The sequence below is a fragment of the Mycteria americana genome, chromosome 5 (assembly GCF_035582795.1).
Source record: "Mycteria americana isolate JAX WOST 10 ecotype Jacksonville Zoo and Gardens chromosome 5, USCA_MyAme_1.0, whole genome shotgun sequence".
NCBI lineage: Eukaryota > Metazoa > Chordata > Aves > Ciconiiformes > Ciconiidae > Mycteria > Mycteria americana.
In genome coordinates, this window is record NC_134369.1 from 70,529,014 (window position 1) to 70,540,856 (window position 11,843).

An 11,843-nucleotide genomic window follows, 5' to 3' on the forward strand; every position below is an offset into this window, starting at 1 on the left:
TGACAGCATAGAAATGCAGAAAAACTTTGGGGATTTGCAGAAATTCTTTCCAACGACAGATTGTCTGGTCTACTAGTGTCATAATGTCAGCCCTGAAACATGCCATAAAGCTTTCTTTCAGCAGAACAAACATAACCCTCTAGACCAGCTCTTTGACAAGTAAGTAAAACAAAGCAGGGTAATTGTGGTTGGAAACCCACCAGGCTCTTAATGTGACCTCTTGAATACTAATAGTTATTAGAGATGCAATGAATAAACGTCAGGAATATTACAAGCAATCCGTGTTTAAGAAAAGGACTCCAGAGGAAAGTTTGTGAACGAAAAACTTCTGAATGTAAGTTACAGTAACGAGGAAGCGCTCACGTGGCTCCTGGAGAGCCCGAATGTATTTTTCATGCGCTGGTGGACTGAAGGATGGAGATGGAGTAGTCCAGGCTGCTACAAGCTACCAGATTGCTGGATCCCCTGACGCGGAAGATAAAAGCCCAAGCTCTTTACGGAGCTGCTTTGTTCAATAAACACACAGGTGGAAAATAAGTGAGGAGGGAATAAAGAGGGTATGGTATACTGCACGTTGGTGCAACTTAGCACCATCGGAAGACCACAGGTTGCCCATAAAAAGCCTTTTGCGTGTCTGTGCATGTGTCAATCACACAGATGAGGCATGCATCAGCCCCAGGTGCCCACGGCTCTTGGGAGATTCCCCCTTCTTTCTCCCTCCCACCCAATTACTGGATAACTGGAGGAGGCGAACCAGTAGCGTGTAACTTGTGGGGTTAGGGTCAGAGTGCCTCCAGGGCAGGAAAGCTACCTTTCCTCGCAGAGTTTGCCTCTGCTGTTAGCTTTGGGCATTCTAATTATAGTCTCAATAACTTTTCCATTTCCAACTATTCCCCTTGTGCTCCGGCACCATGTGTGACATGATGTCGGTGCACAGGTTCTACTCAGAGCTAATTTTGCAGAGAAAGCAATGCCAGAACTTTAATATATATGGCCAGAGACCTGGTTTTGGTAAGACCAGACTGCAAAATGCAGAATATATATTTTGTTATGCCATTCTGGCCTGAGGGAATTCTGGTTTTGCTGAGAAGTTTCTGCTCCTCTTTGCGTAACAATGTGAACAGAATTGACAGAGTAAAAAAAAAAAAAAAGCTATATTTCATTTGTGTAAGAACTGGAAGAGGAGAGAAATGGGACGCTGGGTTTTTCCATACGTGGGCCTCAGTGCTGCAAAGGAGAAGCCAAGAGGCTTGGTCACAAATAACCGCAACTGCGTGACCTTCATTGTATCCCACTGGATAGCACCTTTTACGTTAGACTCCATGCACTAATTTTTTAATTGAAATGACTCAGATGGCATGGATGCTTCTTTGGCTGGTGTTTGGCTCTGTACCCATTGCAAGGAATAGGTGGACCTCTGTTAGCCGCATTTAATAAAGATGCAGATGTCTTGTGGCAGCACAGCCAAAACGACGTGCAGCTCGTGCAGAGCTGTTCTCCTTTAAATTGGCTTCTTAGCTAAGCCATTTTTGACTGTGATTTCAGCGGGTCGGATATGTCAGCCTGTTTCCTTTTTCTCATTCCCTTCTCCAGCGTCACCAGTGATATGACTTAAGACTTGGGAGGTAGCACTGAGGCTCGTTGGGTGGTGTATGTAAAATGAGACACTGTTTAGTTTCAAGGCTGGGAATTCAACAGTTTAGCTGCACACACTGGGTAGAAAAGTGTTTCTTTTTATTGGTTTTGAGTGTGCCACCTTTAAATGTCACAGAGCAACCCCTTGTCCCTGCAGGAACAGGAGCCATGGACTTCTGCCTCTGCTTGGCTGCTTCCTACTCTGCCATGTCCTCACCTCTTTTCCTCCTTTCTAAGGTAAACAATCCCTTGGGGGTTTTTTTTATTATTTTTTAGTGGGAATACAAGGTTGCAGCTCTAAAGCACAGGTTTAACTGCAGTGACTGAGCTTGACAGGAATATAATGATGCCCTAAGGATATGCAAACACCCAGCTTTAACAAGAGGATGAGCTAACCCAGGGCAGTCTTGTTTTGAGCCTGAGCTGGGTTCCCACATTGTAAACCCATGTCTTGCCCGAGAGCAGAGGTGTCCTGCAGGGGAAGCAGTGATCAACGTGGTGATGATTAGACCAAAAATGGCACGAGACTGGGGTCTTAATTGCTTTAATGGTTGTTTGCATCTAACTGGAGCAAATCTGTGTGCTGCAGGACGAGGGGCATGGCTGGAGGCTGTTTTGGTGGAGATTTTCTTGTGCGAGGAGATGGATGATCTGGGCCAGTTACACAGGCTCAGTGCTGGTGGGCTACCAGAAGGGTGTTTCATCCTGTTTCTCACTTGCGGCAATTAAAATTCCCCTCTACTAGCCCCCCCTACACTTCGCAAAACCTTTTCTCTTTGCTAGCGATGCTGTGACTCTCCTGCTCAGCCGCTCCCGCGCTGTGCGGTGCAATCGCCAGCCGAGCAGGGTCAGACCAGTGCTTTCTTAGTAATGAAGTTCAGAAAGACGTGTCTGCCTTATCTGATTGGCCTGGAGAGCCTTGCCAATTGCTTTGTTCTCAGACATCCATGCGGGGAGCAAATCCCGCCACGCCGCTGCACACAGGGGCGAATACTCCTAGGTGCAGGATGGGACCTAAGTGGATGGGAACCCAGAGAGACTATCAGATCTGTCTGTCTGCCTATGAGTCCTAAAAAACACATTGGCTGCGGCGTGCATACCCCAGTGTGAAGTCAGCCAGGAACAAGCCAGAGAACCTGCCTCTGACCCTGAGGACATTGCTTGAAAAATATTTTCCAGAACTCAGTGCCTGGGGACCTGCAGCTAACAAACATTCTGGAAGTGTAATCACAGCCTTTGGCTCTGCTGCCGAACCACCTACGGGAGGTGAGTTTAAAGAGAGCGGCTTTAAAGCTGTCAACATAAGAAGGAGGGAAGCCAAATTGCTTTCGTGCTTGCGTTCACGTGCCAGCTGGTTTGTCATGGGATTGGTATGTAGCAAAGATAGAGTTGTCTGCAGAAAAGCTGTATTATTCTTTTTTTGGATGGGTCCACTGGAGATCAGTCAGGGCCCACAGTAATTTCCTGAGGGGACAAATCCAGCCCTGAGATAGGCCACTGGCTCCTCAGTGGTTGCATGGAGCTTTGCATTGGGTCAGAAAGTCAGCCTTTGAGGAGAAGAGCTGGAGAAGCCTTCCAGGAGTGAGAGCTGATAAGACAGCAGCTCCCCAGCTGTGCTGTGGCCACACAGTGCCGCGTATGTCATCGGAGTAACGAGAATTAATAACCCTGGGCCAGACTCTGACCTCTGCTATTTAGGCATATATCCCTGGCAGCTCCATCGGCCTCTCTGTTGGGCTGCGCATTGGCTTGTGTAACTTGTCTCAGCCCTCCCACAGCCCAGGTCTCCTCGTCTCCCGTGGACTCTAGCCGGGGTTGGAGATATCTGGTCCCTCTCCAAGGAAGACCCATAGAGAGAAGGATGTAGCACTGAGGAGCAAGATGAATGCCAAGGGCTGAGCTCCCCTGCAGAGCATGGAGCACTCTTTCTCCTGGCATCTGAAATAGAGAGATGTGCTGTAAGAACTACCCGGCCCGGGATGCAACGCTCTGTGTCAGTCCAAGGGGGACCGCTTAGATTTGGTGAGAATGTTGCATAATGGGTCAGAATTCATAAACAGTGGTATATATGCTTGATAGACAAAAAATCCCTGGTCCCAGGCAAAGCATGTGGTGTATTCCCACAAGGATCCGGGTGAAACTAAGGTCAATCACATTAACAGGAGCTTTTCCAGATGAAGAATTTCCCAGGTGTCCCTGCTGCAGGGTGAAAGGTGTTGGTCAGCATGGAGCATCCTGAAATGGCCCCACTGCTGTGAGCTCTGTCCGTGGACTGTTGGGACATGCAGAGCCTGAGTGACAAGGGATGGGGACAAGGTGGCCCTGTGCAATGGTGCAGAGCAGGAACACCTGCCCTTTCCATTGCCAAACCATCCTGGGAGAATGGGCAAACAAAGTCTTCCCCTTGCAGACTAACCCCCAGTGCTCTTTCAGGTTTTTTCTCCGAGACGTAGACACCCAGACGCCCAAGGTAGCATACTCGGTATTTCTCCCAACAACTCGTTAAGTTCCTTTGCTCAATAACACACGCTAACGTGAGAGTGGGAAGGGCCGAAGGCACTGCAGAGAAGCAAAGGTCTAAATTTATGCAGTATAAGTCAGGGCTAAAGCATCCCCAGCCCGTGCTCAGAGGGCTGCGTTTGTGGTCTGTGTGAGGATGGGGTCTTTGCTTGGCTCACCCACTACCAGCTCCTTGGGCACCTCGGGGTGAGAAATCTCACAGCTGGCCAGGCTGGGCTGGAGGCACCTGACAAATTGTCCTCCTAGAAAACCCCAGCCGGGCTGCAGCCCTGTGGGACGCACGAAGCCAGAGGGCTTTCCTCACCCTCTTCCAAAGAGGTGCCTTCCCAGAGACGTGTGCTCGGCACCCGCCACCTCTCCGCGCCTGGCGCTGCGAGGACAGCCGTGCGTGAGCTGGCAGCCCCTGCAGCCTCCTCCCCAGATGTGGCTGCTCCCTGGGCGATGCTCAGCCCACACCCTGCGTCCCCGTCCTTCGGCGAGCTGTTCCCACCCTCCAGCTGGCCGGGGAGAGCCGCCAGCTGCCTCCGTGAGTCAGGAGCGCCGGCTCAGCCCGTCCTCACCTTTCCGAAAACATTGGCAGCCGCTCGCAGGCCCCCCGGGACACGGCTGCAGGAACATTTTCTCAAATAAGGTCTGCAATGTGTAAAAGGTGCGGTGAAGAAAGGCAGGAGGAAAGCTCAGTCCCGGCTGCCACGCGGCACCGGGCTCGAGGGGGAGAGGTCGAGCCCAGGGGTATTGGGGATGATGGATTTGTTAAAGTCACTTTTCTTAACGCCACTGTTGCCTCGTTGATTAAATCACGAACAACCAAGCCTGGCTCAGTGACTCCTGGGTTTATTGGGGTGGACGGATTGAATGGCACTTTCCTTATTTAGTGGAGGTGATCTGGAGGTAAACTGTTGTGCTTGCGACTGGCTAGAGATGTTCAGATGAAAAACACGTGCAGCGCTGAAGGGCTGGGAAGGGACTTGTTAAGTCCATGTGTTGCATTGTATTTTCTCTCTATCAGTCCCCAGTTGCAGGCACTTACAGGGCCAGATAGACTCCCCGACGCACTGTTCACCTGTAGACTTCATCTGGGTTTTCCCCTGAAGCACAAGAGACTCTGCAGCCCCAGAGAGGCTCTGGGGTGGAGAGGACAGTGCCAGGCTGATGGGCTCCACCAAGGATGAGGATGGTGTTGCTCCCCAGACATGAAGCAGGGGTATTTCGTTCCACCCCAGCTCAGACTGGAAGGATAGGCAGAAAGAAGAGGGTTTTGATTCACTCTTTAACATGCATATATGGGGGCAACTGGTACTGTACCTCCAAGATCATCTGGGCATTTGCAGGCTACTGCGGGGCTTTAGGACATGAGTAATGCTCTCCTGGTTTTTTTTTCTGGGAACACGTTACAGCTTGTAGTAGAGAGGTCCTGGTGTTTGCTGGGGTACTGGCGAGTGCCGTGAAGCTGGGGGTGCAGGGAGGCACAGGCTAAACCTCTGCCTGCCTGAGCCGGCTGGTACAGGTGGTCCCTTCCCATTCTCAGTTCCTGAGATATTATATCATATGATGTGTTTATCCATCTGTTTGCAATCTTGGGGAGGTTGGTGTGGTTTTAATTAATGAGCAATTGTTTTTGTGGTTGTTGTGCAGCGCCCCGAGCGATTCAACAGGGGTGGGGGTGCTTATAAATAAAACAATTATTATTACCCAACTTCATTAACATGCAACGCTGCCGTTCCCTCCTTCTGTCCTGCTCCCTCACTGCTGTCTCTATCAGGTGGGTCTGGAAGGGAGAATAGTTGGCAGAGCCCAACTGCCCTGAGCAGTGGCAGCGTGGACTCTCTGGTGTCTCCTAAGGGCTGAGCCTTTCCCTCAGCCAGGCCAGAAGTAAGATCTCTCTCCTCCAACCATTTCCACAAAACTTCCAGAAGCCAAATTCTTTTTGAGAGTTTTACTCATCTGCCAAATTGGGCTGAAATCATCAACAGGTTAAAAACTACTTGCAATAGATAGACGTTGTGTGCATACACCTGTGCACAGGAACTATAAATTGTGGCTTTTGGGGAGGAATGAGGCCCAGAAATGGACATAGGTACCTAAAACCAGATTTAGGCAGAGTTTGGTACCAGAGTTTCAAAAATTCCTCCTAGAGGGGCTCTTGGATGCTCCCAAGGTGCTGGACGCTTGTGTGCCCATCAGGTGTTGCAGCTGGTCCGTTCCCCATGACCTGCTTCAACTCAATAAGGGTTATTCCCAGTTCTGCTTTTTTACTGCCTGCCTTTTTATAGCTCCTCAGGCAAAAAGGGTCCCTGGAGCCTTGTGTTCTCCCTTTTCCAGAAAATGTTATAATTGCTGCTGCCGCAGGACTTTCTTTTTCCCCAATAACCAGAGCAATGCAACACAAATCGGCGTGCTCAGCCTTGCACCTGATGTGAAGACGGAGCCTGTGCCCACCCCCACCGCTTTGTATTGTATTTCGGCTTTAAACCATCCGGTGGGTATGACACGGGGGGAAACTCTATGGTGGCAGGCAGCTTTCAGGGCTCTCCTTGTGCCTCTCCGATTAAAGGGTTGTTCGTGCTGAAGCTGTAACCTCACAAATTAAAATAAACCAGGGCCCCTGTGTGAACCTCTGGCAGTCTGTTCTTGCTGAGCCTGTGATGGCCCCTCTGTGGCGAGGACACCTCGCGTGTCACCTTATAAACTTGCGCAGCTTGTGTCCCCTCTCTGAACCAGGGAATAACTTTGCTTCCCTAATGACCAGGGCTCAAAAAGCTTTTCAAAATGCAACATCTGAGCCCCTGAGCACTGGGTCGTGTGATGGGACATGGCAGCCCCGTGACGGTGCATGACTTGGAGCAGTACCCTGCCGGTGGCATCGCTCTCCTTGTCACTGCATGGCTGTAGCCTTCCTCTGGCCCTGGGACACAGGAGATGCAAGTGGCATCTCTCCAGGGTCCAGGTGGCTACTGGCCCTCGGGCTCTACATCTCTGGGGATGGATGTGGCTCAGCCCTGACGTTCCAAGGCCTGGAGGGAGCAGGAGCAGAGCGCAGTTGGCTTCTCTCAGTCTGTGTTGATTCGCCTGGGTCTTCATCCCAGAGTCATGCCAGACTAACTCACATAAAATCAGGGATTTGGGGAGAAGCAAGCCCTGCGCTCACACCACAGACAGACCCAGACATGTTCCACAGCCACGGTACAGTGCAAAGTAGGACTGCCCCATCAGACAGCTCTGCTTGACCCTCCACATGCACATCTCCTTTCTGGGGAAGAGTGGCAGATACCACCACATCCTGGTTTTAGCAGTGAAAAGGCAAGTCTGGCTGTGCATTGGTCAGGTCCAGCCACTCAGGTCCCCATCAAGGTGTAAGTAGGTGTCCTGGGAACCATACCGGTGCTGTGGCATCAGCTGGAGCTGGAGGAGCTCTGCAGAAACCTCAGATGTCTGAATGCTGGGACAGCAACCTTTGGGATGTCTTTTGTGGGGGGCAGCTCAGACCTTCAGAAAAAAATCACCTTTGCTGCTTTTCTTCCTTGCAGATTCCCCATCCCAGCACCTCGCGTGGTGGGAGGTGCGTTGTTTTCCAGCCCCTCTTTTACCAGGCAAGGGACCAGGAGGGGATCCCCGAGCCGAGCTCTCCCACGGCGCAGCGGGACGCGGGTGACATCAGCTCTCCTGCAGCTCTGAACAGGCGGGAGCGACCGGCGGCCACGCTGCAAGAACAAGCGCGGGCGTTGCTCCTGCTTTTAACGAGCCGAGGAGCTGCTGATCGGCAGTGACCAGTGGAGGCGGTTAAACGCAGGAGGGGAACATGGCTGGAGGGCCGGGCTGCCAAACCTCTCCTCTGAAGCACGTGCTGATCCGGGGAGAGCACTATAGATTATTTCTGTGTGTGTGCTCCCCTTGCCAAATATAACTAAGTAGCGGGAGGTTGCTCTGTTTCTAATTGGGTGATGAAAGCCCGTCTAGGAGGCCAAGACCGAATGGTCAGAAGCAGGGGAGGCAGGAACTGAAATGGCACTGATTCCCGATGCAGCGAGGACCGAGCGGCGAGCACCAGCTCTCCCCTCCGTGACGATCTCGGTCCTCCTCGCAGCACAGGGGAGAGAGATGAGGCTTGGGAAGCTCGGGGCTGCGCTTGGGGAGGATGGGGTTGTCTCCTGGGAAGGCCTTTGCATTAAAAGGGGGTGGATAGTTAATTCTGAGCATTGAAATGTGTTGGCTGTACATTGTATTACATTCATATTAGGCTTTCTAGAAAAAAAAAAGGAAAAAAAAGAGCTGATTGGAATGACAGTTTTCATCAAGCAAAAATTCCCTGTTCCAGGGAAGGCTTCAGTATAGACAAACCTTCAATTCCGGCAGGAAAGTGCTCGGTTTCTGCATAGATGCATTGCTGACTGGCCCCCCGACATGTCCTGCCTGGGGGTAGAAGGCAACATGGACCCTGCAGACAGCAGATGAGCAAGAGAAACCTCAGCCTGGCACATGAGAAGGAAAGTCTGGAGACCTGGAGCACGCAGTGAGCACAGGGCTGAGCGCAGCTGCTCCCTGCAGACTCAGTGGCTTCGAAGCTATTCCCATGGCATCCCTCCTACCAGCTCCCCCGCAATATTGCTATGGGTACCCCATCTCTGTGGGGTGAGAATGAGGGACTGCTGAAGGCAAGAGCTGTGATCCTCCCTGCTTAACAACACCTTGCTCCTTAAAGGGAGAATATAATGCCCTTAGCCCCACTGTCGTGGGGGTCCCAAGTGTTGTGCCCCTGCTGACATCTGAAGATCAGGCAATTACACGTTTGGCCCATGTGCTGTGTTCGCATAGGAGGGAAGAAGAAGGGATACATGTACATGTGAGATACAGGGGAGTGAAGTGATGGAATAATTCACTTAGTATTGGGACATTTATGAGTCACCTTCCTCTTCCCCTCCCCTCCGAGATAGATGTCATAACGGAGACTAACCCCGCAGTAATCTCCATATAACATATGTGATATGTTTACTTATTTCGTTCCTCTGTCTTCCCTGCTCTGCAATGTAAATAGTCATTTGTTCCTCTTCCAGATGCTGGTACATGGTCTCACCAGTAGGAAATATATTATCATCCAATAAAACCAAATTCTTGGTGGCAATGATGATGATTTATTGATTTTGGCTCCATTACCTTCACAGATGGAAACAGAAGCTGGCAGTTAGCTCATGTCTTACAACCCAGCCTAGACCATTCACTTTAGCTTGCTGAATGCTGCACTTTGGAGACGGTATCTGCTCCTCAAAAGAAAGTTTCCAGGGTTGTGGCTGGATTCATTTAAGACTGCAATCAACGTTGATTAAATGTGAATGCATCATGGGGACCCCTACTTCCTAATGGTGAGCTACCTCTGGGATAGAGACATCCAGGGCACATCTCCAGCCCTGCAGTGATGTGTCCGCCCCAGTAAACATACGCACCGGGAAGCTTGCGAGCCAACCTAAACAAACACTGCAGAGCAGCCTGCAAAGTCCTGACCCATGGAAACTTCCTGGGTCCAAGGGTCTCTGCAGCTGGAGAGGATGTCCTCGCTCACAGCTGCGGTGGCTGCTCCCTTCCCAGAGGCAGCCCTTCCCTTTCCCTGCCCACCCTGACCCCATACGAAGCCACAGGGCTCTGGGAAGTGGCCTGGGAGACCTGGTGTGCCTTCTTCCCAGGGTCTAGTGCCGGGCTCCTCCGCTTGCTGGCCAGCGTTCAGCAGGCAGAGCCTCCACTGGAGCAGGGTTTCCAGCCGAGCCAACGCACTTGCGCTGTGGGAAGAGCTGAGACCTCTGTGGTTGGTTCGTGTTTCAGAAGCCACTTGTGTGTGGAAGCCTCTTGGCCGGGCACTACTGGCTTTGCAGAAAGACCTTTTTTAATTTTTATTTTTTATTTTTTTTCCCTCACCAATTCTCTAACCAGGCCAAGAGGAACCCTGGGAGCCACCAGCAAACCCAACAGCACACTCAAGGATGAGCAGGTATTGATGGCTTTTGTGCAGGGTAAAAATTAATGGAGGTAATGACTGAATCGCCTTGGCTTGCCAAAGCGGCTGTTTTGGGGGCCTGGTCTGAGTCCCCATAAAAAGCCCTTGGCTTATAAAAGAAGACCCACATGAGGTCCCTGAAGCCCCAACCTTTCTCTGCTCCTCAGGTCCACAGCTCCTTTGGAAGCAGACCACCGCAGCTGGATAGAGCCAGGGCAGGGCAGGCACTGCTGCTCTGCTATCTTCACCCTGGTAACCCTCCGGGCATCCACCTTTCCTTGCTAGTATCCCACTTTGGGTTGCGTCACCCCCTGGGGACATGAGCTGGTGGAGAAGGGTTCGCCCAGAGCAGCTGATGAGCAGTAGCTTGTTTTCCCCGGCAGTAACCTGCTGGCACGGCCGTGCCTGGGGTTAGACCAGATTACAACCGCCCGTAAAACTTCTGCTTCATCCTCCGATTGCTCCTGGTCAGAATCTTTCATCTGTTTTGGGAAAGTTTGGTTAACTTTCATGTGGTTTCCAAAAAAGAAAATCATCCACCAGAATTTCCTGTTATGCCATCAGTCTCCAGCCCGGCCAAAAGGAGCAGTTTACTGTTGTTTACATAGCTGCAAAAATGTACTAGGACCTTCCCAGCCCAAGGTGCCTGCTTATTCTTAAAGCCTGGCCTCCCAAGGCTCCGAGTGCCATTTGCAGCTGTGTTTTGCTCTGCAGGCTCTCGTTTCTGGGGAGGGAATTTCTCTGAGGCAGGAAACCATGTCTTCACATGCCTCCGTGCTGTGCCTCGTGCCAAGGGGCCCTGATTCTGACGAGGGATGCAGGATGCTCCGGCACTTGCAGACGTGTACTGGAGCCGGGAGAGCACGGCCGGGAGGGAAGCTGCTCTAAAAGCTCCTGCTGCCAGTGTGAACGCCGTTAAACTCGTGGCATCTCCTGGCTGGGCATGGAGGGAGGAGAATGGCTCGTGGTGCAGCAGCCGGGGCGGGTGAAAGGAGGGACCGTAGGGCAGGAGGAGGGAGGGCAGGAGGAAAGAGGCGCATGGAGCTTTCCAAGAAAGCTTGCTGCTATTTGGGGAATGATGGTGAGCTCTTGCCAGGCGGGAGCCAGGCTTGGGACCCCATCTAAAAGGCCTCTGAGAGCAGTGTGAAGGCAAGCAAGCAGCCTTTATCACAGGGGTTCCTGGAAGCCAACGGAGAACATGTGGTCTCCTATATTTTTGTGTTAATTTGCCTCTTTCTGGGTAGTGGGTTTTGGCATATGGAAAAGTGGGTACTTGCACAGGAAAATAAGCTTGTCCTTTGAAGTAGATCCACTATGGGATTTAGAGAGCATAGGGGAAGCCACTGTACCCATCTGCTCGCTGCGCCTCTGCCATGGGGGACCCTCCAGAGTCCTTCAGACAGTCCTGATGAAAAATACCCTCTCAGCAAACACTAGTTTAAGTGCGAGTATTAAACAAACCATCTCTCCTTGGAGGTCCAGGGAGGCAGCTCTTGCAAAGCAAGCCTGACTCTTGGTCATCACCCAAAAGGGCACTGTGGGAACACACCTATGGGGGAAAGCCCACCCTAGGGGGTCAGAGGAGGAGAGGACCATTTTAATTTGTACCTTCTAAGTGCCGGAGCCATCATTTAAGTCCTGAGTGCCTAATAACCCCCATACCCCCAGCTGTCTAATGATATGTAGCGACGCATTTGTTTCTTCA

General features: G+C 51.5%; 1 long non-coding RNA gene across 1 annotated transcript; it reads left to right on the forward strand.

The window, feature by feature from the left end:
• Window positions 1-1,736: 1,736 nt before the first annotated feature.
• On the forward strand, window positions 1,737-9,256 carry LOC142409823 (uncharacterized). Its single transcript, XR_012775787.1, has 3 exons — window positions 1,737-1,872; window positions 2,815-2,901; window positions 7,683-9,256. It is a non-coding gene; the product is annotated as an uncharacterized LOC142409823 (long non-coding RNA).
• The last annotated feature ends 2,587 nt before the right edge of the window (window positions 9,257-11,843 follow it).